Below are 24,849 nucleotides of genomic sequence, written 5' to 3'. Positions count from 1 at the left end.
CCATCAGATCACTACAGAAGGACACAGAGGAGGCAACAATAGCACGATACTTCCACTTGACCTTGGCTTTGGGCCACTTTTTTGTCAAGTGTCAAATCAAGAATGAAGCATAAGAGACTTCTATTGTCACACAATTTGGTAACTCATTAGCGTAAGCTTCTGACACATTTTATACCTTACAAACTAAAGTATCAATCATTATTTTCCTCCACTGTCCTGTCATACCACCAGATGCAGTGTGAAAAAGCCACAGATGGCCAACTGGGCTTTCCTATGGGGTGCCACATACATCGTTTCCCACTGACAACTCTTAACAACATTTAACAGCACTGGGGTTATGAATGAATGAAAGAGCATGCAATATTTTTTTTACAAGTGTTTAAAATAGAACTGAATTCATCAATCACTAAGAAGTAGAACCACAATAGATGCAATAGTTCACAAGACCTCTGCTCACAGATTTCACAGCAGCGGACACAGAGGAGGAAGAAAAATGTATGGGAAGACACTGTGCAACAGCTCATAAGGTGAGGTCTCTCTTGTCATGAAGAGAAAGGGCAACTGAGAGCCCATCCTACACTGTCACTCATTCGGCAATTACCCAGTTACTCTTTTTTAAATAATAAAGATGGACTACGAAGGTCCACTCTGCACTGGTTAACCTTATTTCAAATGATTATATGGCTGAGAAAATAATGCTCATCATTTGGGATATAAAAAGATCTCCAAAAATGCACACAACATTTTTGTACAGTAAAATATGTATTTCCTAACAATGGGAACAGTTGGAGATTGATGACTTTAAGCTGACAATACATATTTTGATGATTTCATGAGACTAACAAAATGTCAGTATGGCATTCTCCCCGTAAAGCTCAATAACACTGACTATAATAGATATACAGATGGTACTGCAGAAAATTATTTATAACTTAAATACAAAGACAGGCAAGCAAGCATTCAACCCTAAACACTGGATTTGAACATTCTGAATTTCAAACTCAAATATAACTAAGGAGTTTTCACAGAATAAGAATTAGTATCAAAAACGCTTAAAAAAAAAAACAGGAACCACCTTTTGTTTAGCAAACAACAACAACAACAAAAAAACAAACAGCAACAACAAAACATCATCTGAGGAGAGTTCTACCTTGATCATTTACTACAATGCTATCATTTCTACTTCTACATTTCCATGTTGCAAAAATGACGCATTTAAAAATCTAGTTATGCTTGTGTGCCAGGAATAAAAGGGGGTAAGTTTTTAGATGTGTGCCTCCTTAGATCTTTTAGAAGGGTTTTGCATGTAATTCAAGACAGAGCTTGCCACTAAATAGGGCTTTTTTTTTCTTTTAAAGCTTTAAAATAAAAGTAGAACAGAAGTAATCATTTGGTCACTAACTATAAGTTATGGTAAAATATACAACATATGAGCAGAATTTGATAAATACTTAAAATACATTTGAGATTTTTCTCTCCTATGTTTTCAGTTTTAACAACCTTGAAGTTTGCTCATCCTACATCCAAAAAAAAAAAACCACTATGCAAAATTAACATTTTAAACCAAGAATTTTCAAGCAATATTCAACATATGAATAATTGTTGGGAACAAACTTTCCTTGTACTGATGCTAGTTCAGCACTTAAACTGCATAGCAATTTATTTGGGATGTTATAATTTAGTCCTGTGTGGGTGTCAACCGGCTTGCTTCAAAGTTGAGTTCACATCTACTGCATTTATTCAAGACGAGGCAATTTTATTAGTCATATGGGCTGTCTATTACATCTAAGGCTTATGCGCATCTCATTTTGGGAAGTACGGATCCACAACTCCATGCATTTGAAGATTTGAAAATCTCCCCAAAACTGATCGATATTCTTGACTTTTGTCTGCACAAAACCAAGTATTAAGGGGCTCAAACATATCACTGACAGCTCCTGAGGAAGCAGATGGACAGAAGCCCTGGCCTCGTCCCACATCCACACCGTCTTGGGAAAAAATAAAAAGGACAATAGGACAGTGAAACAAGAGTTCTGTGCACCCACTTTCTAACTTAAAATGGCATTTCCTCTCTTAAAATTGTGCTCCTTGATACCATGCCACATGTAGACCAGCTGGTGATCTCCAGCCCTAACATCTTTACAGATGGGTGCCAAAACAGGCCAAGAATGGAGGAAATCCACTAACATCAGCTCTAGAGCAGAAGGTAGAAACATACATCCGGGGAGCTTTCACAGTGATTATCAAAAATGCATCACGGGGAGGTGAACATTTTAGAACAGGGATGATATGAAAGGCTCCCCACTGGTCTTTTTGAGCAGCAATTCCTCCCCCACCATTGCTTCTCAAGTCAGGAAGCTTCCTAGCCACAGAGGATGATTTTTGTTGAACAGAGAGAGCCTTAACTTATTAATAAGAATGAAATCTCTTGACCTAGATTTTCTCCTAGCTTAAATAAATAAATAAAATCTGTGTACACACACACACACACACACACACACACACACACACAGCCTTCCCCTACAAACACCAACATACTATACTCGTCTTACACCAAAGCACTTCAAAACAGATACTTCACAATGAAAACAAAAAAGGCTTTTCTCTCTCTCTCTCTCTCACACACACACAGCCTTAACTCAGCTTTGCATACAAACATGAACACAGATGATATGATATTTGATTAAAATAGAAACTTGAACCCCAGGTTGAATGTATTTACTCTTCAAAAGCATTTTACAATTTGATTTCTTCTTGCCTGCTGTGATAATTGATGAAAACTACACAGGGATTAAAATGAGCACAGGTGCGTGTCTCTGTGGTTCAAAGAGATCTGATCTCAAATGAAAATAATAAAAACAAAAAAGCTCCACTATTTTTAATAATGAGTTTAATGTGCCTAACCGAACAAGCCTAGATTCAAAGTAAGATTTTACAGTCCAGGCTTTATATTACCAAAATTCAAAACTCATTTCATAGTTTATCAGAAACTTTTGTGAGCAATATCTGATTGAAGTGTTAACAGCCTCAGTACTGTGAGAGACTGAACCCGGGGGGGAGGGGAGGAACTAAAAAAAAAATTCTAAAAGCAATAAAGAGCACTAAAACACAAACCAGCAGGTATAACAACAGATACTCAGCACTAAATCAACATTGTTTTTAAATTTGAGAAGTGAAAGGAAAGCTGGGGAGCTTAGAATATTTTACTGCCAATATTAAAGATCCGCACAAAACCCATGATTATTTTCTCTGTCAAACTGATACTGCTACAGCTGGATCACGACTTCCTCATAACTGTGAGGTCAGGTATAAAAAGAAATATGTGATACAGCTACATCTTTGTGCCAGCTAATCATACCTAATGCAAAGAAATGTGAATTCCCCCAATTTTCTGTACCAGCCTCCTTCAGCAAAGCTAACTAGCATGTCACTAATCCCAAATTTGCTGCACTACTTTGTTAAACAGATTTAAAAGCCAAATACATACAAATCGCACAGGATAAAGCATTGATTCTGTGTTCAAGGCTTATCACTGAGCTTCTGTGAGAACTGAAAGAAAAAAGCAGTATTCACTTGTGTGGAAAACAAATTAATTTGTCTTCAGTGCATGCCAATGAACGACTCGTCACTCGTGTAGGTATTTTTATACAACTATTTCCTTGAATAAGCTGGCTTCAACACAGCTCGTGCAATAACGTACATTCGAGCTCCTTTCTGAAGCAAAATCCAGTACATTTTTAGGCCTCTGAATAATAACGGTAGGAGATTACACACCGATGGATCAGAGACTCTATTCCCTCCACCAAGCAAGGGCAGCTCACAGCTCCCTCAATTTGAGACACGGAAGCTAATTAGCGCTGCTTCCAGACCAGCTTCATTTTAACTCGAGCACCTCTTTCAATGGTGAGAATGAGGGAAACTGTGGCAGTGGTTTTGAGAAGTATATCGGTGAAGCTGTCAACATCCAATTTTTTCCAAGCAGCCTTTTAACTATACTCAAGTCCATACATTTTCCTGCATAAGTTACAATGGATTTCTGTAGTGCCTAATATTGTGTTCTTAATCATAGGATATCATTATTTTCATAAAGGAACCACATATATTTAGCAGTGAATTAAAATGTAACAAGAAGTAGACTAAACAAGCATTTTTTGAAGAAAAAAAAAAAAAAAAAGAGAGATTCCAGACAGTTAGAAATAACCTAAATCCAAAATTGCTATCATTTTGTTCTAATTAAAATGTATGACTGTTCAAAGCACGTGCCTAGTTATTAGTCAGTGGGGAGTGTGTACGTGTGTGTCATTCGGGGGGGAAAAGGAGGCATAAGGCTTAAAATAGCTCCTCAATACAATAAACATCAAATTACCATTTAAACTTCACACAGTCCCATTCAAATTTACTGAGTTTATTTGTTTTTTGAGAGGAAGTATACAAAAAAGCACGTTCTTTCACACACAGGCAGCTGAACTGGAGTAAGACTAAACCAAATCTGCACAGGAAACCCAGGATTAGGGCTGAAACTCTGCTCTAATCCTCCTGTCCACAGAGGGAGCGATCAGCAGCCAGCACGTGGTACAGGCTCTGCACCTGCAATACCCAGGCAGGATTCAAAATGCTTACGAAAAGATCAAGCTTCATCTGACAAGTTTCCTTTTGGCTTAAGAAGTGCAGTATCTGCCTTCCTCAAAAACAAACCAAAACCACATGCTTCAAGCCTTCTCAGCAATTTTGCTAGAAGGATACCTGCACTGGACAGATGTGCGCTCAACCCCACAACTTCTGGGAATGGTCCTGACGGTGAGAAAACAAGGCATGACAAATCAGAAACACTGTGCTTGGGTACCCACAAAACAACTCAAGTTGGCACTATCACATCACTGCATCAACTTTACATTACTTTTCAGCAAAATCCTTAGTTAATTGATGAAGTCTTAGCTTTGTTAAACCACTTCACAAACAATGGAACAACAGATTTCCTGTAACAATAAAATAACGTTGAAATATAGTATCATTTATCTGATGTTGCAAAATGCATAGCAAAAGAAGAAGAAAGAAAAAAGGCTTATCTTTAAGTACCACATCCTACAGCCACATACAATCATTTCTAGTATTTTTATACCATAAGAAGTGAAAGAGCAGGAAACAGCCAGCCAGGTTTTGGACTTCAGAAATTACTGCTGCCCCCAAATGGGGGCTTTTCTGTCATATCTATACCGAATGAACACAGACTGCCTGTTTTACAGAACTGGCACGGGGGTCACTGTCATGAGGTGCATTGGGTGAATGAGGGGTAAATCTAAACCCTGTGACTACTGCTTGAACATAGACTGGATTTAAAAAAAAAAAAAAAAAAACCACAAAAAATACTTTGAGCACAGCAGCTTTCAGAAGCCATTATTTTCTATTGGTGGAAAACAGTACTTCAGTCCTAAGCCATCCTGCCATGAAAGTTTCAACACTGAAGCAGCAGGTCTTCTGCTTACTTTTGGTATTGCTTCTTTAAACGCACAGTAGTTTCACTTCACAAGACTTATCCATACACTGGTTTCAGCTGAGGCCAACACTGACAATAAAACCACGATTCAGCACCAGGAATTGGAAAAATTTGTCAGTTATTTTCTCACCCTTCTTTTCAAACGCACAGTGCAAGCTCATTGCCATTTGGACTGCTTTAATTCCTCTCCATATTTTATCAGCATGCATGTTTCTTGCCTGGAGAGTCAAATGCAGTCCACAAGCAGGTACCACAAGTTGAGGAATTACTTTCTTATTTGTGAATATATGCCATGTGTATGTTTATGATGAAGCTACAACAGCATCTGTATATCCAAGTTACTAAGCATATAAATAACTTCATGGTGTTTAATTTATTTTTTCTTAATTACTATTAAAGCAGACATCAGCTGCCATATTTGAGCAATGAACAAGATAAGTTAATAAGTCCCTAAACCTCATCCTCACTGCATGAATACTAAAAGATTAGAGAAATGCAATAGCACATCAGCTTCCAAACTGAAGATCTGCACATAATTAAGATACTCTTTTCTGTTTCCTCTTAACTGCAAAACCTCTTTAAAGAATAACTACAAGTCCTTAACAGTGCATCTACATCTGTTTTCCTACTTATAAAGCCACATTTTCAGCTCAGCAGGAAGAAAGGTTCAGACTTATTTGTATCTGCTAATTTTTCAATATTATAGCATCTTATCGCTGACAACTAGGTATTAATATTAATGCTTATCTGAAAGTTCATAATTACATAACTTATCCTTTTTAAACAGTTTACTGTGTTAAACGCTTAACAGTTCTATTCTGAATAAAAAAATCCTGCCAAAAATGCAATGAGCATCTTCAGTGCAATTCTCAGTCCTTCCTTTGAAAAGCAAACAAAATCATTACATTCCATAAGGAGAATAAAGTCTCTAAAAGAATTAGACTAAGTTCTTCTCAAAGGCAGGATTGCATTAAAAAAGATTTTATTCTTGGCTCAAACGTGAACATTTGGGAGTCACCACTTTCAAGCAAGCACTCACCCACTTAAAGGCTGAAGCATTTATTTTGAAAAGCAGTGTGAAATTTCAGGGGAAAAAAAAAAAAAAACAACATTATTTTGCACTTCCCTGCTTTTGGTAATTCTCCAGATATGACAAAAAATAATCTCAAAATAGCCTGTTCCCTATATAACCATTTTCTCATAGACACTGCCAAGTTACCTTACACCACCAGTGAGAATTTCTACAAGCTGCAACGACTTCCAGACAAAGCAACACTGAGTACAGAAATCAAGTGAAAATTAAAAGCATTTGAGGTATTTCTGAAGACACCTGAGAAAAGGGCCTGGGGAATTCATCTCGCTGGATGTCTACCATGTACTGCCTTGCCACCAGCCACTCAATACCACCAGAAGCCATCAGGGGAGCAAGACCTTAGCAGAGGGCCATGTGCCATATCCTCGATGCCCAGGGCAGATGAGTTTGAGCCAGCCCCACCACTACATTCCTACTGCAGCTAACAGTCCTCAAAAGAGCAACACTTCACTGTTGGATGCAGACCAGGTACTGTAACTGTTTTCCCATATCCCGCCCAGATCAGCTGCAGAAAGGAAAAGCTCATCTAGGAAACTGGATCAAGTCCCTACAGGGCTTTTGAATGAGGAGTATTACTTGTGTGCACACACATATGGACAACATTGTGTTATGGCAGAAATACAAAGGGATGGAAAGAAGGATTCAGCCTTTTTTCTCCAGGATGACACAAGCCTACCTGGAGACATCCACACACACAATGTTTATTGGGGCTTTAGGCAACATGATCTAGAGGAAGATGTCCCTGCCTATAGCAGGAGGCTTGGAATGAGATGATCTTATGGGTCCCTTCCAACCCAAACCATTCTATGATTCTGTGGATACTGATGTGTGCTGCTGGTCCCAATGCCAGAAGTGAGAGTCGGAGTTTTCTGGTCAACTCCTTTTCCTTGCCTCATGCATGCACATATTTGTGGGAATGTTGTTTTGGGCATTCTCCTTGTGTTTTATGTGAAGACATTACTTCTTTGTCTTACCTGCAAAAGAAAATCTTCACTGTGACCTAAAAGTGCTCTGTAAGCTGCATTTACTGCAGCAATGGAAAATTAGGCCTAAGAAACTGAATATTTTGCAACTACATTCATTTCATACATGTCAGTCTCCAACTAAAATTACAGCATCAAGCAACAGCTCACCTCTCTTTCTTTTTATTTAAATACCTACACCCAGGAACGTACATAGGAATAAGTTAAGGCATCTTACTATATAGGTCAAGTCCTGACCTGTATATCTACATACATTAACATAAAGGTAGAAGTACAACAGACATCAAAAATGAAACATTAATGACCAGTTTACTCATCCTAGAGACTGCTAGGAGAAAAAAAATTTGTCTAAGCAAAAAGAAGAAAAAAAGAAAACTGAAAAGTAATAACCGAAAACAGAGTCTGCGTGTAATCAGAATCTTTTCCCAAGAAGACATTTCCTTGTGAGAAATTAGTTGTATTTTACAAGACAACAGACTGAATTGGGCATCTTCATTTTACGTCACTTTGCATTTCATATGTATTTAGGTTGAAGACTAACTACATAACTCAAGATAATTCAAATCTGTTCTGAAACATGCTTTTAATTACCTGAAAAAAAGCTGTACAGAGTTTTCCACGCAGAACACATCCTTTTTTTTTTTCCAGAAAGAACACATCTGTCTTCTTCCCAAGTCAGAACAGAATTAGTTAAAACAAAAATTATAATGCAACAGAAAACAATTAGATATTTAAGTTCTGTAATTTCTCAACAGGGGAAAGAAGTTCTTCTACAATGGAAGCTGCCAAAGGCTGCAAAGCTGTGATCAAAGACATTATAATGTCAAAAAGAAAAGAGACAGACGCTGGACTGCAACCTAGAGGCACACTCCCTGCTTTCTCAGGAGCTTTCAGTGGTACAAAGCCCAGCAGCCAGAAGGAACCCAGCCATAATCCAGCACTATAATTGCTTCCTCCACAGATTTACCAACCCGCTCCTGGAGAATGCTCACTGAAAGTCCCAGTGAATTTTGTAGGGTTGCAACCACAGAATTTCTTACATTCTCATTTATACTTTTATTCTTTCTCGTGACAGAAAAAACAGACCATGGGTAATAATTTTAAGAGCTGTTTGACACAATAAGCAAGATAAACAGAACTAAAGCGAGGTATATCATCTCACTATCAGATACCACAACATTTACAAGTATGAAAGAGTCCTGACATTGATTTCAGAAAAGCCCCAGCCAAACAAGAACTGTGCAACTATGCACAACTCTACAAAACAACTTCACATAAAGGCAAGAGGTGTTATATGCAGGTGACTGCTCCACTAAAGAACAAGATGCATCTTCCACCCAAAATTAAGTGTTCTGTGTACCATTTATGTTTAGAAAGAAGTGTGTTATGAAAATGGTTGTAACAGTGTGTTCATCACTCCAAAATTGTAATATAAAAAGGACTATTTACAACAAAGGATAAAACTATTTTACTACTTCCTCCAGTTCAGTATACTATGGTACCAAACTGCATTTAATTGAAGGAAGACTTTACTGGGCACTGTTCATCTGGTTCAACACCAAAAACAGTGGGCTTTATTTTCAAATAGTAGGCAGTTTTCAATTTGCACCAAGCTGAATGAAGTATTCCATAAAAGCAAGTCACACTGATTAAGGAACAGGTTTTGTTTCTCATTAGAATTTCAACTTTAAATTAATAGAAGTTTAAAGCATGGGAAAGAGGTAGCAGAAAGTCTAAAACCTTACAGCAGCTAGTGCTGCATTAGACAGGATCTCTATCCCTACTGTCATAACACTAGTATTCCTCACTTAAGAATGCCCTTCTACAACTACTGAATTTGCTAAATACCTCTGAAATTAGTAGAATGGTGTATTTATACACTTCAATCATATAAATAGCAATAGAAAACAACAGACAGACAATTCAAAACAGACAGAACTAACGTCAACATGCTGTTTGTCTCCCTGCCTTCCTGTCTCACCTGGACAGCGGCTCCTCACGTTCAGAGCACAGCAGTGGGCACCACACAGCTGCCTCACAGCCTTGCAACCGTCGCTACAGAATTACACTATGATATCTGGCTGCAAAGTCAGATACTGCCACTAGTAGCACTTGGTTAGTAAGGATCACAATGATAGAGGATGCAATGAAATGTACACTGCAAGTGGAGCGCACACACACATCTGATTCCAAGCACGGGCTGGGTGCCTTATACCAAGCCCTTTCAGTAACAGTGATGCAGAAGTACTATGGAAAACAACCGAGTTGATTCCAACAGAATCAGAAAAGCATCATTTGACACCTTCACAGCAGCTTACAGATAATGAAAGCTCAAAGAAAGAAAACTCTTATTATACCCAGAGTTGATGGGAGACTGGGCTTCTCCTGGTGCATCTGGCCTTTTGCGTTTTAGGCCAAGCATTGATACTGATGTTTAACCAGCTAAGCAGGAGTTAATTCAGCTTCTATGTCCCCAGAGCCTCTAATTCTCTAGTCTAGTCTTTAGGAAGAGTGTTTAGAAAAGGATCAAATACTAGGTGAGCATCCTCTGCATATGCCTCTTCACAAGTGGCATGGACGCTACTCCCAAATGCCCCAAGGTCTCACAATTCCCTTACTGGGCACCAGAAAGATGAGCAGGGCCAGGACATGAAAATAGGCACCATGTGCCTTCACCACCATGCTACATACAAGCCAACTGTGAACTGCCTGAGATGCAAGGAGATGCTAGGTGAGATATGCCTCAGAAACCACCACACTCCACTTATAATACTTACTAATAATACTGACCTAGGGAGCACTTTTATATCATGGTTTCACTCCAGTGTCTGATTTCTTCCTTTACAGAAAATAAACCATTACCTCCTCGCCTCAAGTAAGACCTCCTTAATTTTTCATTCACATTCAGAACCTACTCACACTATTTCCCTTTATCTTGGATCCCTTCAGATCCCTGTAACAAGACAGGTGGTTGAAAAGAGTAAGCCACTGGCAGAATTTTGCATTTTTATTACATTTAGGGGAAGGCATGCTGCAATAATCTTGTTCCATCTCATCAGCATTCCTGTTCTTTAGCATATTTTCTGAATAAAGCCTATGCAGGCAAATTAGCACGGTGATATTTCACATAGTTCTTGGTCTTTATGGTTCATTCTCTCACTTGCTAATGCTTCCTGTCAGTTGCCAGGCTCCTAGATCAGTAAAGGGTAATTTGCACATCTGCCTACTGTAGCAGCTGTCTTTTGAAAATTAGGATGGATGGCTTCACAACCCCAGCCACAGCATCAGAACAGCCTGAAGATGTCGAACGAGGAGGATTTTAGGATAAAGTGGGTTCCAAACATCAGGAAGTCCAAAAGAATATATATATATATATTTTTTAATTTTGTGGAGCTTTGAAATATCACTTTTAAAGTCATCATCCCTCAGCCTCACCCCCCCCTCCTCTAGTGAACTAGACCAAAGAAGCTCCATGAAAGTCCCCCAGCAATATTCACCCCAAGTCCTCCTAATTTTACAATTGCTGATTGAAAGATACATGCCTATTTGTGTGCAGTTCTGCAATTGCACTTATTCATTCATTTTAAGACAAAAAATAGATTATTGTATGCAATCTGTTACTACTCAGATAGCAAAACACTGTTATGACTGGTAGCAGGCTTGCTGTTTTTGGCTATAGGAGAATTCCCCCCCTCCCTCTTCCTGTGAGAGGAAAGATTTTCCCAAAGGATTTAAGTGATTTCATAAAACAAATGTAAAAACAAAGACACTTTTGTCTAAAGACTGCAAGTTTTGTTTTAAGGGGAAGGGACAGAGAGGGAAGGAAGAGAGAAATGACACTGATCATCTTCCAATTAAACAGAAAAAAAGACGACCTCATTCCAAAAATTGAAACTTTTTGATAGCACAAGCTTCCTATAATGAAGAGTTTATTAAAAAAAAAATTAAGATCTGTTTCTAAATATACACATCTTGCTTAACACAATCACCAGTGGATATCTCAAACCACTATGGCAAAGATCAGAGGAAAACATTCAACTCCAAATTCAACTGCTTACACCATGCATTCCTATTTGCTCTGCTTCATTAGAGTCAGTTTCTTTCCCTTACAGTCTACCAAACAGGAAGAAAGGAGAGAAAAAAAAAAAGGCTGAAATGTGTGGTTTTAAATATACAAAGATTTGTGGGATTCACTTCAGCTACAACTGCTGAAGCTTAACCTAATATGCATCATTTCATTTGCTCAATTAGGACTCAATACTATAGCGGGAATAATCCCCTGAACTTGCACAGCAAACATTACAAGATCAGGACAACAGTAACAATAAATAAAGGAAGAACTAATGAAAGCATCAGAAAAGCCTTCAGCAAAGCTTGTGTTGTGGTCTTGCAAGAAAAATGTAAGCGAGAAGACCTTCACATCTGCAGATGTTACCCATGCATTTACACAAACACGCTGCAGAAATGTCACGTGTTACAGAACTGGGTTTCTCACTAGTAGATATTAGTTAAAAATAACACGTGTCCAAATTGAGTGAAAGCATTCCATAAATTCCCATTCACACTGCCTACCACTTAAATTAATTCGGCATTGTCACTCACTGCAATTGTTGCTCAACACAAAAGTAACTCACTGGAAGAGCTCAGCAGCAATACGCTTCAGTAATATCACAGATCGGAAAGGCAAAACAACATAGATAACAGAAATCTTGCAATTAAATTGAACATAGAAGTGAAATCCATTATATTTTAACTACTTATATCTACATGACTGACTTCGAAACGCTGGTATTAAATTTGATTTTTTTCTAAATATAGTCTCACAGTGGCATATGCATACATAAAAAGTGACAAGGTGCTCTTATTTGAGAGAGGAAAACAGGTCCAAACTACTGAGGGTGGACAGGAGAAATAACAGTGGCAAATGGATTACAAAAGCATTATACATTTATATGTACATACATATATATATATACACACACACACACACACACACATATACACACACCTGCAAACACTTAGAAAATACGTTATCATCTCAAGGACTGCTCACCCAACCATTATTTAAACAATCCTACAGTGTAGTTTAAGCTGCACATACATACATGCGCCAGCACACACAGGAGAAACAGTTTCACTTCCAATGTCCCACTGACCTCCCTGGGTAGCACACACAGATTAAGCTGTCAAATAGAAAAGGACAACAACATACAAAGGTCATTCTGAATCCAAAGGTCTAAGTCCATTCATGAATTGGGTAGTTATTCAAGACAGACTTGCCTAACGCTGTGTAGAGGTACTGGAGAAAGAACAATGCTGCTACCAATGGTCCTTTCACAATGAAAGGATGCTTCTTCAGCTCCTGTTTGCACAAGGATAAGAAAAACACCAGGTGGAAATCCGAAAGAAAGGTGCCAGTGAGCACTGGAAGGCTGCAGAACAACATTTCTTTCCCCTTTTTTCCTCCCACTATTCTTCTCCTTTCCTTACCTTTGTTTGTGAAGTACACAAAATACCACGTAATTGGCAGATGCTCACATGTAAAAGGTTCTCCCGCAGTTTGCTGCAAGGTTCTGCTTTGTTCCTTCCCCACTGTACCCTCTCTTCATTCAGACATGTTCCTCTAAATAGCGCAACCCCAGCCAGCTAATAGCTATCCCACAGTCACATCACAGTGATGAATAAAACATGAGCTTTCCAATTTAATTCGAACACGCATTAATACGCACACTGAGTTCAAGTGTATCACAAGCAATTCTGTCATCTCCCTTTTCACTGGTTTGCTCATTCAGAGTCTTTCCCTAACTCCTATTTTGTCAATCACATCTCTCTTGTATTCTTCCACTTGTGCATGCTCCAGGTTTTACCTCCATCTCTTAAAACCACTCCCCTCTTGCTCCAATCCATTTCTCTGCTTCCCAGACTGACCATGCTTGCCATCAACACAGTAGTAACAACAAGGATGCTCTTTTCCACTTGCTTGAGTTCCAGACGATACTGGATGTGGCTGTTAGCTTCCCTGACCAATAAAGTCTTCAAATATTTCCTCCTATTTCTTAATGCAGACTTTTTCAAGACCTCAAATTTGTAACAGGAAATTATTGGTGTTTTAAAGAACTCAACAAAGCACCAGAAGATGTGTGCTCAGCTCTCTGATTTGCTGGAGGCCATTCAAGTTCAGGTTGAATCTCTCCTTTATAAACCTGAAATAATAACTTATCCACCTCACCCATAGCACTTAGAACTTGAAAGTTGTCAAATAAAAGATGCTACGCAAACATGAAGCATAGACCTGGTCTCATCTTTTTTAATGATATACTCATTGCTCATAAAAGAGCAACAGCAGCAAGTGTGGGGAAAAAAAAAAAAAAAAAAATCACAATAAGTGAATAGCATAATACACGCTAAAAGCTACCAAGACAATAAATTCAATTTTCCCTGGGATTGTTAAATTATTCTTTTGATGGCTCAACACAATCTTTTCACGTTTATTTCCTGTGGGGGATGTCAACACATTGAGCTCATTACACAGCTCCACTTGAGAAGATGGGGAAAAAAAAAAGGAAAAAAAACACATGTATTTAAAGCAAACATTAAAAATTTGAACTATTAAATTTTCCACAACTACAGTGGAAAGGAGTTTGCAGCTGTATTATTTCTAAAGAAGCTAGACACCTGCCTTATAAATTCAAAACAAACAGACATAAAACAGTATCAAGACACTAATCTTGCTTTGATGTAGAAACACTCTCAAAACATCTTACTTTTTTAAAATGATTCTTCTAAAGATGCATCCGCACCAATGACATACATTCTTCCTCCTTTTTAAAAAGTCCTCTTGAAGCTTCCAGAAGCCAGATCGTGTCTACAAAGCCCAGCCAGAGGAGAACTTACAAATGGGCAGGCCCCAGTGCTGTAGAGGAAATCAAAGTCAACACAGTGGGGCCATCAAATCACATATGCCATCATTAAGCTTTCCATGAGGCACATGCCTTCTGTTCCTACCAGACAAGCCTTCAGCTGAAGGGAAACCCTTGAACAAAGCGTCTGAGCTGCCATGTCTCATGTTTCATGGTGTTCCTGGTGACGGGCCTCCTTGGCCTTTGTGTGGCTCAGCACAGAGGATGGATGTAAGCACCCACTCAACAGGAGAGCACGGTTCGTCCTTACAGGTTCATCAGCCAACCTGACCTCCAGCCTGCTCTTCTATTTTCTATCCCATGCATATTAATTTGTGGTTATCTTTAATATTTTATGATTTATACTTGATTCCATTATACACTAAAACAACAACAAAAAAGCAGCAGCTACTAATGGCATTGACAGGAATTTTACTTGCTAAAAATTCCATTCACCACCATGTGACTGGACTACACTCACCCTCCAAAAATTTAAAACAAAAAAACAAACAAACAAAAAAACCAGCCTATCTGCTCATGATGCTTCCTTCATGGAAGCATTTTCTATTTCTGTTGATTTACACCAAGGATTGAAGCAACAAACTTAAGGTATCTTGAGTTACCTGAGCAGGTTCCTCAGCAGTCACACATAAACTTTAAACATAAACTGACTTAAGAGACCAAGAGGTGGGAGAGTTTCCCAGCTATCAGATTCTGGATACCCATTTTGATTTTCAACATACACATTTTCTAACATTCATTCAACAAGTCATCCAGTCATCCTCCTGTACAACAAGCTTTTAATCAACAATTACAGATGAACTTCAATTTATGACCTTTCCTCTTCTCTAAGAATCTGCCCCAGGAAATTTCTTAGCAGCTGCTACCCTCCTGTCTGCCCTAACTAAGAGATAAAAGCCAACACAGCTTCAGTTTTAGTCTCCATCTAAATCCAGACTGTGCCTGGATGATCCTCTAGATCATCTACTACTGGAATCATCATCCTCTAGATCATCTACTACTGGAATCATCATCCTCTAGATCATCTACTACTGGAATCATCATCCTCTAGATCATCTACTACTGGAATCATCATCCTCTAGATCATCTACTACTGGTTCTACTGGAATTTTATATTCTCTGTACACAAGTAACCAGACTGTGTACAATATTTGACATGAAATCTCTCTCGGGCCTTGTATAATAATTTGCCTATCTCCGCTGAAGAATTTTTTGCAACCACCACATTTGCTTTTGTATCCAGCATCAGTCATCCTTGTTTGATTACAGCATGTAGGCCTTTCCCTGCAGACCTATTTTAAAGGATGACCTCCCAGCTGATGGCAGATGCGCTGCTAATAATCAGTCAGCAGATAATCTCACTTTCAGAGCTATTTACCTTCCTCTCATTCCTACTGCTTCAGTCATAGTGGACATTCAAGCCTTCCTGTGCAACAATCCAACCTTCCTCAATGCCGACTGTGCTCCCTGACATCGCCTCATCAGCAATCACCCTTTGCACAGATTAATTTCAACTGATATGAAGGAAAGATGACCAGCTCCCCAGCAATACGTACCCCAAGCAGCAACTCCATCCACACAGCCAGAGTCACAATTTCTTTTTTGGTGTCTCCTAAGCTATCCCACCATTTTTAGCCAATCCTCATGTTTCCAATCTAGTTATTTTCACTGTAGCACCACTGAACTGAAGTCTTCTGTTCCTTTTGTCTACAACATTCAGTATTTATCCAGTAATAATACATCTTTAGTCTTCCATGACCTAATTGTAACAAATCCATGATGCATTTTATCCTGTTTTCCACTTATCTTTGTGTATTTAATTCCTTTTTCCATTCTAAATTTGTTCTAAATCCCTGAATATTATTAAGACCAGAGCAAGAAGTGTGAATAGATCTCATTCTTCTCTCCTTAGAAAATAAACACAAGTGTAATTATTTTGCTTTATTGCTATCACAGCCACTACACCCAATTTGACAGACAACAAACAACTCTTTTTTTTTTTACCTGGCTCCAATATTCTGTGCCAACACTTTCAGAGTCCTACAGTAAAGACTCTTTGCTTCCTTTGCTTGACAGCATTAAATCTTGAAACAAGCGCAAGACATTTATTTTTGTTTGTCATGCTGTCTTTCTCCCATCCTCAAATCCTCATTTCTATAGGAGACTGGCCATAAATGCCCAATTTTGGAGTTGTTAAAGTCACATCCTTCAACTACAATCTAGTCCTCACAGTATCAAACCCAACTTCTCTTCCCCCCATCTTTTTTTTTTTTTTTTTTTTTTAATCTCTGTCCATGTTAAATTTCTTCACAATCTGGTATTTAGAAATACACGTTACTCCCGCAGTTTCAGCCCACTGATAAGTCTCCTCTTTCACTTCAGTTCTTAAAGGTTTTCTGGTAACCGGTGGTATCTTTTTCAAGATGCTTATTCTTGCAGCAAGGTCCGCAGTCCCCTTGGAAAACTTTTCCTCCTGCTTAAAATGCAGATTCTGAGCAGATATCGTACCCTTCACTGAATGCAACCCAACATATTTTTTTCCTCTCCAAATTTGTAGACTTGTAGGTCTTTAGCTTAGTGGACTTCACAAACTAGTTTCTCTAACTTCTCAGAACTTGACCTTCTGAAATAAAAGGACTTCGCAGCTGACGTTTATCCCTCATTTTAATTCACAATGATTAACTTGTGGCTAATCAAAACATGTGCCTTGTGGAACAGAGCTATAATCTAGTGATGGAAAGCAAGATCCAGTGTCAGCCATGGAGAGACCAGAAACACTCCAGGACAAAAGCTCAAAGACACGACATCCAGTTCTGGGCATGGTATACATACAAGCCTTAGTTCACTGCCCATTCCTCTACAGTTAATGGGCAAAAGATATCCCATGATAAACAGATTGGATATCAATCAGCACACTGAAATATCTGACCACTTTTAGAAGCATACTTATAAAAGGAAGACTTTTGTGCACTATGCTTTTTCATGTTAGCACAATATCTCAAATAGATTCTGTAGCTCTGAGCAACCAAAACATAATTATAGAGCCATGTTTCATAACTTCACGCACTTTTGCCTCATTAAATGAAATTCACTCCTCCTGGTTTTGGAGTATAATGTAAACTTATAGTAGAAAGCAACATCACGCCCACTGTAAAACCACACCTGTACAGAGCCCCTCCAGGAACAACCTGAAATGCCATCAGCCCCAAGGCACAGGGAGAGAGGGCTCAGATGAGCTGCAGCAGGACATGGTAAGAGCCACTCCAGCAAAGTGACAGCAGATGAGCTCAATATGTGCCTGGAAAACACCATTCCCCTCTTAGCTTTGACTCATGACACGATTTATCTCATTATCTGCAGAAATGTCCTGGCACAAGGGCAGCTCAGGGCTATCAGCACCATCAAGGCAATAAATCACCCCAAAAGTACATTCTTGGTATACCTATACTACAGAGCTGTGAAGAGAGCATGGGCACCTGCTTGTTACCTCCTGCCCACAGAGGTTGTACCTACAGACTCAATACTGCATCTTGAAATATCAAATGATTATTATATACAGGGATACCTGCCAGAACCAGCATACAGCTCTAACAGTACCAAAGCATACCATGGCAAACAACAGCCATCATCCCCACAGAGACTACCAGTGATCCTTCATCTCTCTCTCTCAGCCCCCATCACCAGAAATGGTCTCACCAGCTCACAATGAAGCTTTGCAAAAGCAGAGCACTTGCCCACTCTCACAACAGAGGAGCACAGTTTTCAAAAATGGTAATCTCTTCATCCCACCTCAGTGAATAGGATGTCATTTTTTTTTTTGCTCCAGAAGTGTTCAGAAGGGTTTTGTTAATTCTAGGCCAGTTGTGTGCTGGGGTAATACGTATTACACTGACCTTTTCAGAGCTCCAAACTTTTTTAAATAAGTAGGACACAATGTGAGACACAAGGCACACTGTACACCCACAGCGTGCCATGCATCGTGAACCAGTAGGCTCTATGGGCAGAACCAACAACAAGCTGCTCTATAAAGCATGGCTCTTATGGTACATAAATATGGATGTGAAATGAAAGCACTAGCTCTAACCCAGTACCATATTTAATCAAGAGGCACAATTCACAGAGGAGTGAGGTCAAATTGCAAAGTGACTTCTGCAAAGCCACTCAGCAAATCAGTAGCAGATTTAAAAAACAGAGCATCTACAGCCATGTGATAAGAGGTCTACACTAAAGATAAAAGGTCTACACTACAGATAAAAGTCATCCTCCTGCTTAAAAACACAATAGCGTTGTCATTCTAAGCACAAAGGATGTTCCACCCTTAAGTATCTGAACACAGTAACTGTAGATTTGAAACACAAGCACGGATCAGCATGCAAATCACCCTAACTCAGGTCTAAGTGAATTAACACTGATGGCACGGAAGACGCAGATGTGCAAGGTCTTTGAAAGTTTTAACCTCCTCTATTGTATACGTTGTCATACGCGTTGGACCATAGGGAACAGCTTCGCTTCTTGCCCTGCGAGAGATGCATCACTGGATAAGCGCAGGAGCGCTTACAAGCCAGTTACCTCCGGACAAGCCTTCTCCCGGCCCTAAGTTCCCCGCGGCTCAGCTCAGCACCGGGAGCCGCCGGCCGCCCAGCTCGGGCAGCGCGGTGTCAGAGGCAGAGCAACACCATGTGCTCGGCCCCATCCCCGCGCAGGGGAGTACAGGGGAATAAGTTCACGCTCCGCACCGACCCGGGAAAATAACTCGCAGCAACTAACCGGCCAGTCCTCCCAGCTGCTTTCTCCTGGGCTATATGCTGTCCCTTGATATTAGCGAGGAATTTCAAACCGCTTCGCCCGCCCCGCCGCCGGATCCCGAAGGAGCGGGCACGGAACCGGCTCCGCTTCCCCTGGGCGCGCACCCGACGGGTCCGCCTGCCTCCTCCCCACCGGGCAGGCCAGGGCGGCTTCCAACGCACCGCAACGCCCGGGGGGATGAGCCCCCGCCCGCCCTCCGCCGCGGGGGGTCCGCAGCAAGAGGGGGAGCGGTTGCGGAGCGGCGGCGCGGCGTTCAGCTCAGGGCCCCACCGCGCCCGCCGAACCCAGAGCCGCGGCACGGCACGGCCCGGCGCCGCGCCCCGCTGCCCTTACCGTCTTCGCCGGCGCGGCGCGGAGCCTCCCGCTGAAGAGCGAGGCGAAGCCGCGGGGAAGAGCGGAGAGCCGGGCCGAGAAAGCCGCCGCCGCCGCCAGCGGGAGGAGGAGGGGGCGGAGGATCGGCTGCGAAGGGGAGGAGACGGGGGGCGGGCGAGCCGAGGGGCCGGCGGCCGCCGCTTCCTCCCGACACGCCGCCGAGCGGGGACGGGCCGAGCGTGGGGGCCGGGATGCGGGGCCCTCCCAACGCGGCCGGGCCTGGGTCGATGCGGGCTCACCCCTTGCCGTGGTCGCGCCGCGCGGAACGGCCCCGCCACCACCGTCGCCTTTGTTCGGCCGAGGCGTGGCCGGGCGTGGGGGCGGCGGGCTGGGCGCCGAGCCCTGAGCCCCGCCCGGGGCTGCTCCTTCGGCCGCGGACGGCACGGCATTAGTGTTGTTAATTTGGGTCTGCGATGAAAGCCCCGCTCACCTGTGCCAAGCGCTGCTCGGCATCCAGCGTCGAAGTCAACCCACGCGAAGCGCTTCGGCTGCCTGTTTATGCGTGGGGAGCTGACTGGCGACTGCTCTGTTAAATTAACTTGTGGGGTTTTTCCCTTCTCTCACTCACTTTTTTTTTTTTTTTTTAAATAATTGCAGAGGGTAAGAAAAGCTGTAAAGACTGTTTTCTTAGTATTCTGTTCTTGGCAGCTATCAAGAACAACAAAACAGATTTCAGATGCACCTTTATTCCCGTTGTCTGTGTGCCTGGGTTTTCTTTCAAACATTGACACTGGAACAGTCATCAGGGAGGGACTATCCTGCTCTGTGCTGTGCTAGTGTAGCCTCACTTTGAGCCCTGAGTGCAGGTTTGGGCTGAAGAGAGAAGGACGAGGAAAGCATCCAAAGGAGGACAGCAAAGATGGGGAAGGATCTGAAGGGAGCTGAGGTCCTTTGGTTTGCTCAGCCCAGAGCAGAGGAGCTGAAGGGAGGCCTCATGGTGGCTGCAGCTCCTTACAGGGAGCAGAGAGGCAGCGCTGAGCTCTGCTCTCTGTGACAGCGACAGGGCCCGAGGGAACGGCATGGAGCTGTGTGAGGGGAGGGGCAGGTTGGATATCAGGAAAAGGTTTTTCACCAGAGGGCGGTGGACATGGAACAGGCTGCCTAGGGCAGTAGTCCTGGCCACAACTGCTGGAGCTCAAGGTGAATTTGGACAACACTCTCAGACGTTGGATTTGAAATTATTGGTGATCTAGTGTGGAGGCAGGATTTGGAATCAGTGATTCTTGGGGGCCCTTCCAAGTTGGGATGTTCCATGGTTCTATGATTTGCCCACTGATGCACAAGTCTAGTTGCTTACTGAACTCTAAGCACCTTGTGAAAGCAAACCTTTCACACCTCTCTGTTTCTTTTTCTATAACACCACTCCAACATTTCTCCTCCTGATTTCAGCTCATCGGTTTGAGTTCTCAGGACAACACAGGCTGTCCCTTCGCATCAGTTAAAATAGTTGAAAGGGAAGAATCTTTCTCTGTCTCACTTAGAAGGGGCTTAGGAACTCTTGTATGAGGCTTCTCCAAAGAGCATTTCAGTCAGTTGGACCGAAGTGGTTCAACCTACAGGACCACCTGCAAAGTGACCTTTCAGTGAACTGCTGACAAACCAGAACTAGACTATACCAAGTTGTTAGGACCAGGGGGACCCTTTGGCAGCATTCCTTAAAACCTGCTTTCCCCAGTGTTCATTAGTAGCCCCATAGAGCCCCAGCAGTTCCACGTTTTCACCTGGAAGTTCTTGATGAGTGCAGAGGCCCAGAGCACAGTGGCCTCTGCTTCAGCTCAGTGCAAAGGTCATGGAGCACAAGGTTTTTGATTCTAAGCTGTTCAGGTTGTTTAACGCTAACCAGCCATTTTGACATGCAGTTCCTGGTCAAAAAAGAGGCCTACCAGTACTTTATTTTCAGGACAACACACATACATTTGTTAAACAGCACTTCAGTTGTGTGCACCCTTCCTGATGAAACAAAAGCTACAGAGCTCTTTCTTACAATACTGACCAGTAACGTTTTCACACCAGTTCATCCCATGATGGATAGCTTTATTAAATTATGCCACACTGCAGCTGCTGCCTCTGGGAAGAAGTATGGAATAATACAATTAATATCTCACCCTTTAATTTTAATATAGCTATTAAAATATTCATTCTCACCATCAAGATTGGTGACAGCCTCTGTCTTAGACAGATGACCATCCCATAAAAGCACTGCCTGAAGTTCCCCACCTGGAAAGCAAGCCACAGACCCAAGTTAATCATGAGCACCCAGGGACTTCATCACATTCCAAGTCATTTTAATGAAACCAGCACTCTGAACCTTGGATTTCATTTGAAGGCACCATAAATGATTATCCTTGCACACAGAGATTCATATTTCAGGATGCCATAGCCTCTATGTACAAGTGGTATCTAAGGCAAGACTAATTCTATGAGCTTGCATGTACCTGATTAAGCTCATCTAATTCCGTAAGGACTAAAATAAAACAAGCATAAGAAATTGAATTGTCTGGAACTAAGTTAGGAATCTTTGGAGGTGGACAGAAAATTATCTAGTTCCAGACTTATTTCTTCACACATACCTAAGAACAGATGATTACAAAATAAATTCATCTTGTTGGTCTGTTAAAATGCTTCACAACTTACAAAAGGTTTTGAGATACCGGGTTTTAAAAATCCAGCTACTGATCATAACTGTCTTCCTAGGCCTAAATTCTTATAAGACCAAGAATAAAACATTTGTCAGTCTGATCAGCAGGTTTACTTGGAAACAGCTGACACTGCTTAAAATAAAATTGTGTTAATTAACGCAGGTTCTCAAGGTCATGTTGTAACAGCGCAACCCACAGTGCAGACAAGCTCTGTCCACCCAAACAATGGGTTGCTTTTATTCGTGTTCCTTCAACCTGCCATCAGCAGCAAGCCTGCATTTCACTGCTGCTTCTGAACCTTCAGCCTACTTGTGTTCAAAAGGAATTTTGGTTGCACTTTGGCTTACATGTGCCGTCTGCAAAGCAGCGAGCAGAGGGAGGAAGCAGTCACCTGCTGTAAGGACAGCCAGGGTTAAATGAGCTCATTTCCCTCTGGTTAGTTCTCTGGGTCTGACTGCGGGATGTTTGGATTTTGGATCTGGTCTGCTTGTGTTAACACAAGCATAATGATCAAAATACATTTGAACATGCTGATTGCTGCCTGGATTACTGCCACAATTAGCCCCGGCAGTTTAAGTACTGCACAGTGCAGCTCTCCTCTCTGCCCCCTGTGCCTGTAGGATGCATTCACTCTGTATTCCTTCAGACCACAGACAAGGAGGGGTGATCTGAAATCAGAAGCATCCTGTAGCAGCTGCACCAACATGTTTTTTAGTGTACTTGTCCTGGGTTAAATACATGAGTGAAGCATGTACGTGCTGTCTGATCCCAGCCTGGTCCACCTCCTCTGCCCATGCAGTTCCCTAAGCTGCACCTGCTGAGGTGGAGTCTGGATGGCTGAGAAAATCACAGCTTGCACATCGCTGAACTGTACATGCACATTCAACAACCGTGTCCTGGGCTACATCCAAAAAAACGTGGCCAGCAGAATGATGGAGGTGACCCTGCCCCTCTACTCTGTGCTGATGAGATCTTACTTGGAGTACTAGATCCAGATGCAGAATCCTCAGTACAGGAGGGGCATGGACCTGTTGGAGCACATTGAGAGGAGAGTCACAAAAATGATCCAAGGGATGGAACACCTTTCCTATGAGGACAGGCTGAGAGAGCTGGGGCTGTTCAGCCTAGAGAAGACTCTGGAGTCCTGATACCAGCCTTTCTTTAGCTAGCGGGGGACTGTAAGAAGGAGGGGGACAGAATCCTTAGCAGGGTCCGTTGTGATAGGACAAAGAGAAACGGTTTCAAACTAAAATGAGAAGAGATTCAGATTGGTAATAAGGAAAAAGTTTTTTTTTACAATAAATGTAGTGAGGCAATGGAATGGGTTGCCCAGACAAATGGTGGATACACCGTCCCTGGAGACATTCAAGATCAGATTGAACCAGGCTCTGAGCAATCTGATCTAGCTGCAGATGTCCCTGTTCACTGCAGGAGAGTTGGACTAGATGCCTTAAAGGTCCCTTCCAATTCAAATGATTCTATGATTTTAAATCCCACTGATCAGTGTTTCATAAAACAAGACTGAATTCCCTATGGCTGATCCCCAAAACACACAACTGCTCACACTAACAAGGTAGCATAAGACCCCGTAGTCCTGTATTTGAGCAGTTGGGAATAGTTTTTTCCTTTAATAAACTCCATAGAAAAATTTTACATTCCGTGATCAACGTGTTACTGGGGCCTTATTTGAAATGGAAGAAATGGTAAAGAAGAGATGTGAGTCACATTTACCCATTCTCTTGGTGTTTAACAGCCATTGTGCCAAGCAATAAGCAAGGCCAAAAGCCCTTCCCAGCTCCCTGAAGCTCAGCATTACACAGGACGACAGACTGTTGTCTTATCTCAGTCGCTGCATTCTCCCCATCAACTTCAACATGGCTATATTTAGGATCCAGCACAAGGCATTCATTCTGTTCTCAGTTTTCTCTGCACTCACCTTGGGCATTACCTATAACGCTGTTACAGCTGTGTTTACTCTTCAGTTTCAAGAGGTGTGTGGAGGTAACCCCAGCCAAAATGGAGGAGCCAGAAGGTGTTATGACATGACTACATCACTTGACACATTGCCTCAACCCATGCAAGCAGGGAAATAAAGACGTGGCTGCTCCTTTTCCCTGCGTATAAAGGGCCATTAAAGCTGAGCCAGACAGATATCAGTTCTTTAATTAGGCTTGTCCCTTGCAATGCCCCAGGAAAAATGTTATAAGAAATACCATACGATTGCCCAAGAACAAATGAGATATGATTTTAAACACCCTTTATTACTAACATTGCATAAGTATTCTAACAATCAAATCTAACAGTTCGTTATCATAGACACAATCCTTTTGGCATAGCAGCAACAAGATGAATTGCATTTCATATCTGTTCTCAGCAAATAGCTGCTTGCCTTTGTAAATAAAACTGTCAGGACCCATTCTCCATACACATTTGCAAATTACATCCATTCACTATGTATCTTGCGGCTTATTTAATATGCTGGCAGAGGAATGTTACCCACATATCCCTGTCACTGCCAAGGAGCAGGCACCTTGGGAGCTAT

The 24,849-nt window shown here is 41.6% G+C and overlaps 1 protein-coding gene across 3 annotated transcripts in view; it reads right to left on the bottom strand.

Annotated features, from left to right (window-relative positions):
• FAM110B (family with sequence similarity 110 member B) overlaps positions 1-19,965 on the bottom strand; it is a 102,813-nt gene extending 82,848 nt beyond the window's left edge. For 2 of the 3 annotated variants that reach the window (XM_085221152.1, XM_085221150.1), the window contains exon 1: positions 19,630-19,965. The gene's annotated coding sequence lies outside the window, so the exon portion shown is untranslated. Of the gene's footprint in view, positions 1-19,257; positions 19,433-19,629 lie in introns of those variants that run through there. The other variant, XM_085221151.1, reaches the window with a different exon arrangement.
• Positions 19,966-24,849: the final 4,884 nt, after the last annotated feature.

Source organism: Meleagris gallopavo, chromosome 3 (genome assembly GCF_905368555.1).
Source record: "Meleagris gallopavo chromosome 3, MGAL_WU_HG_1.1, whole genome shotgun sequence".
NCBI classification, from domain to species: Eukaryota; Metazoa; Chordata; class Aves; order Galliformes; family Phasianidae; genus Meleagris; species Meleagris gallopavo.
The sequence above is the reverse complement of the archived record's forward strand: the minus strand, read 5'-3'. Positions and strand labels throughout refer to the sequence as shown.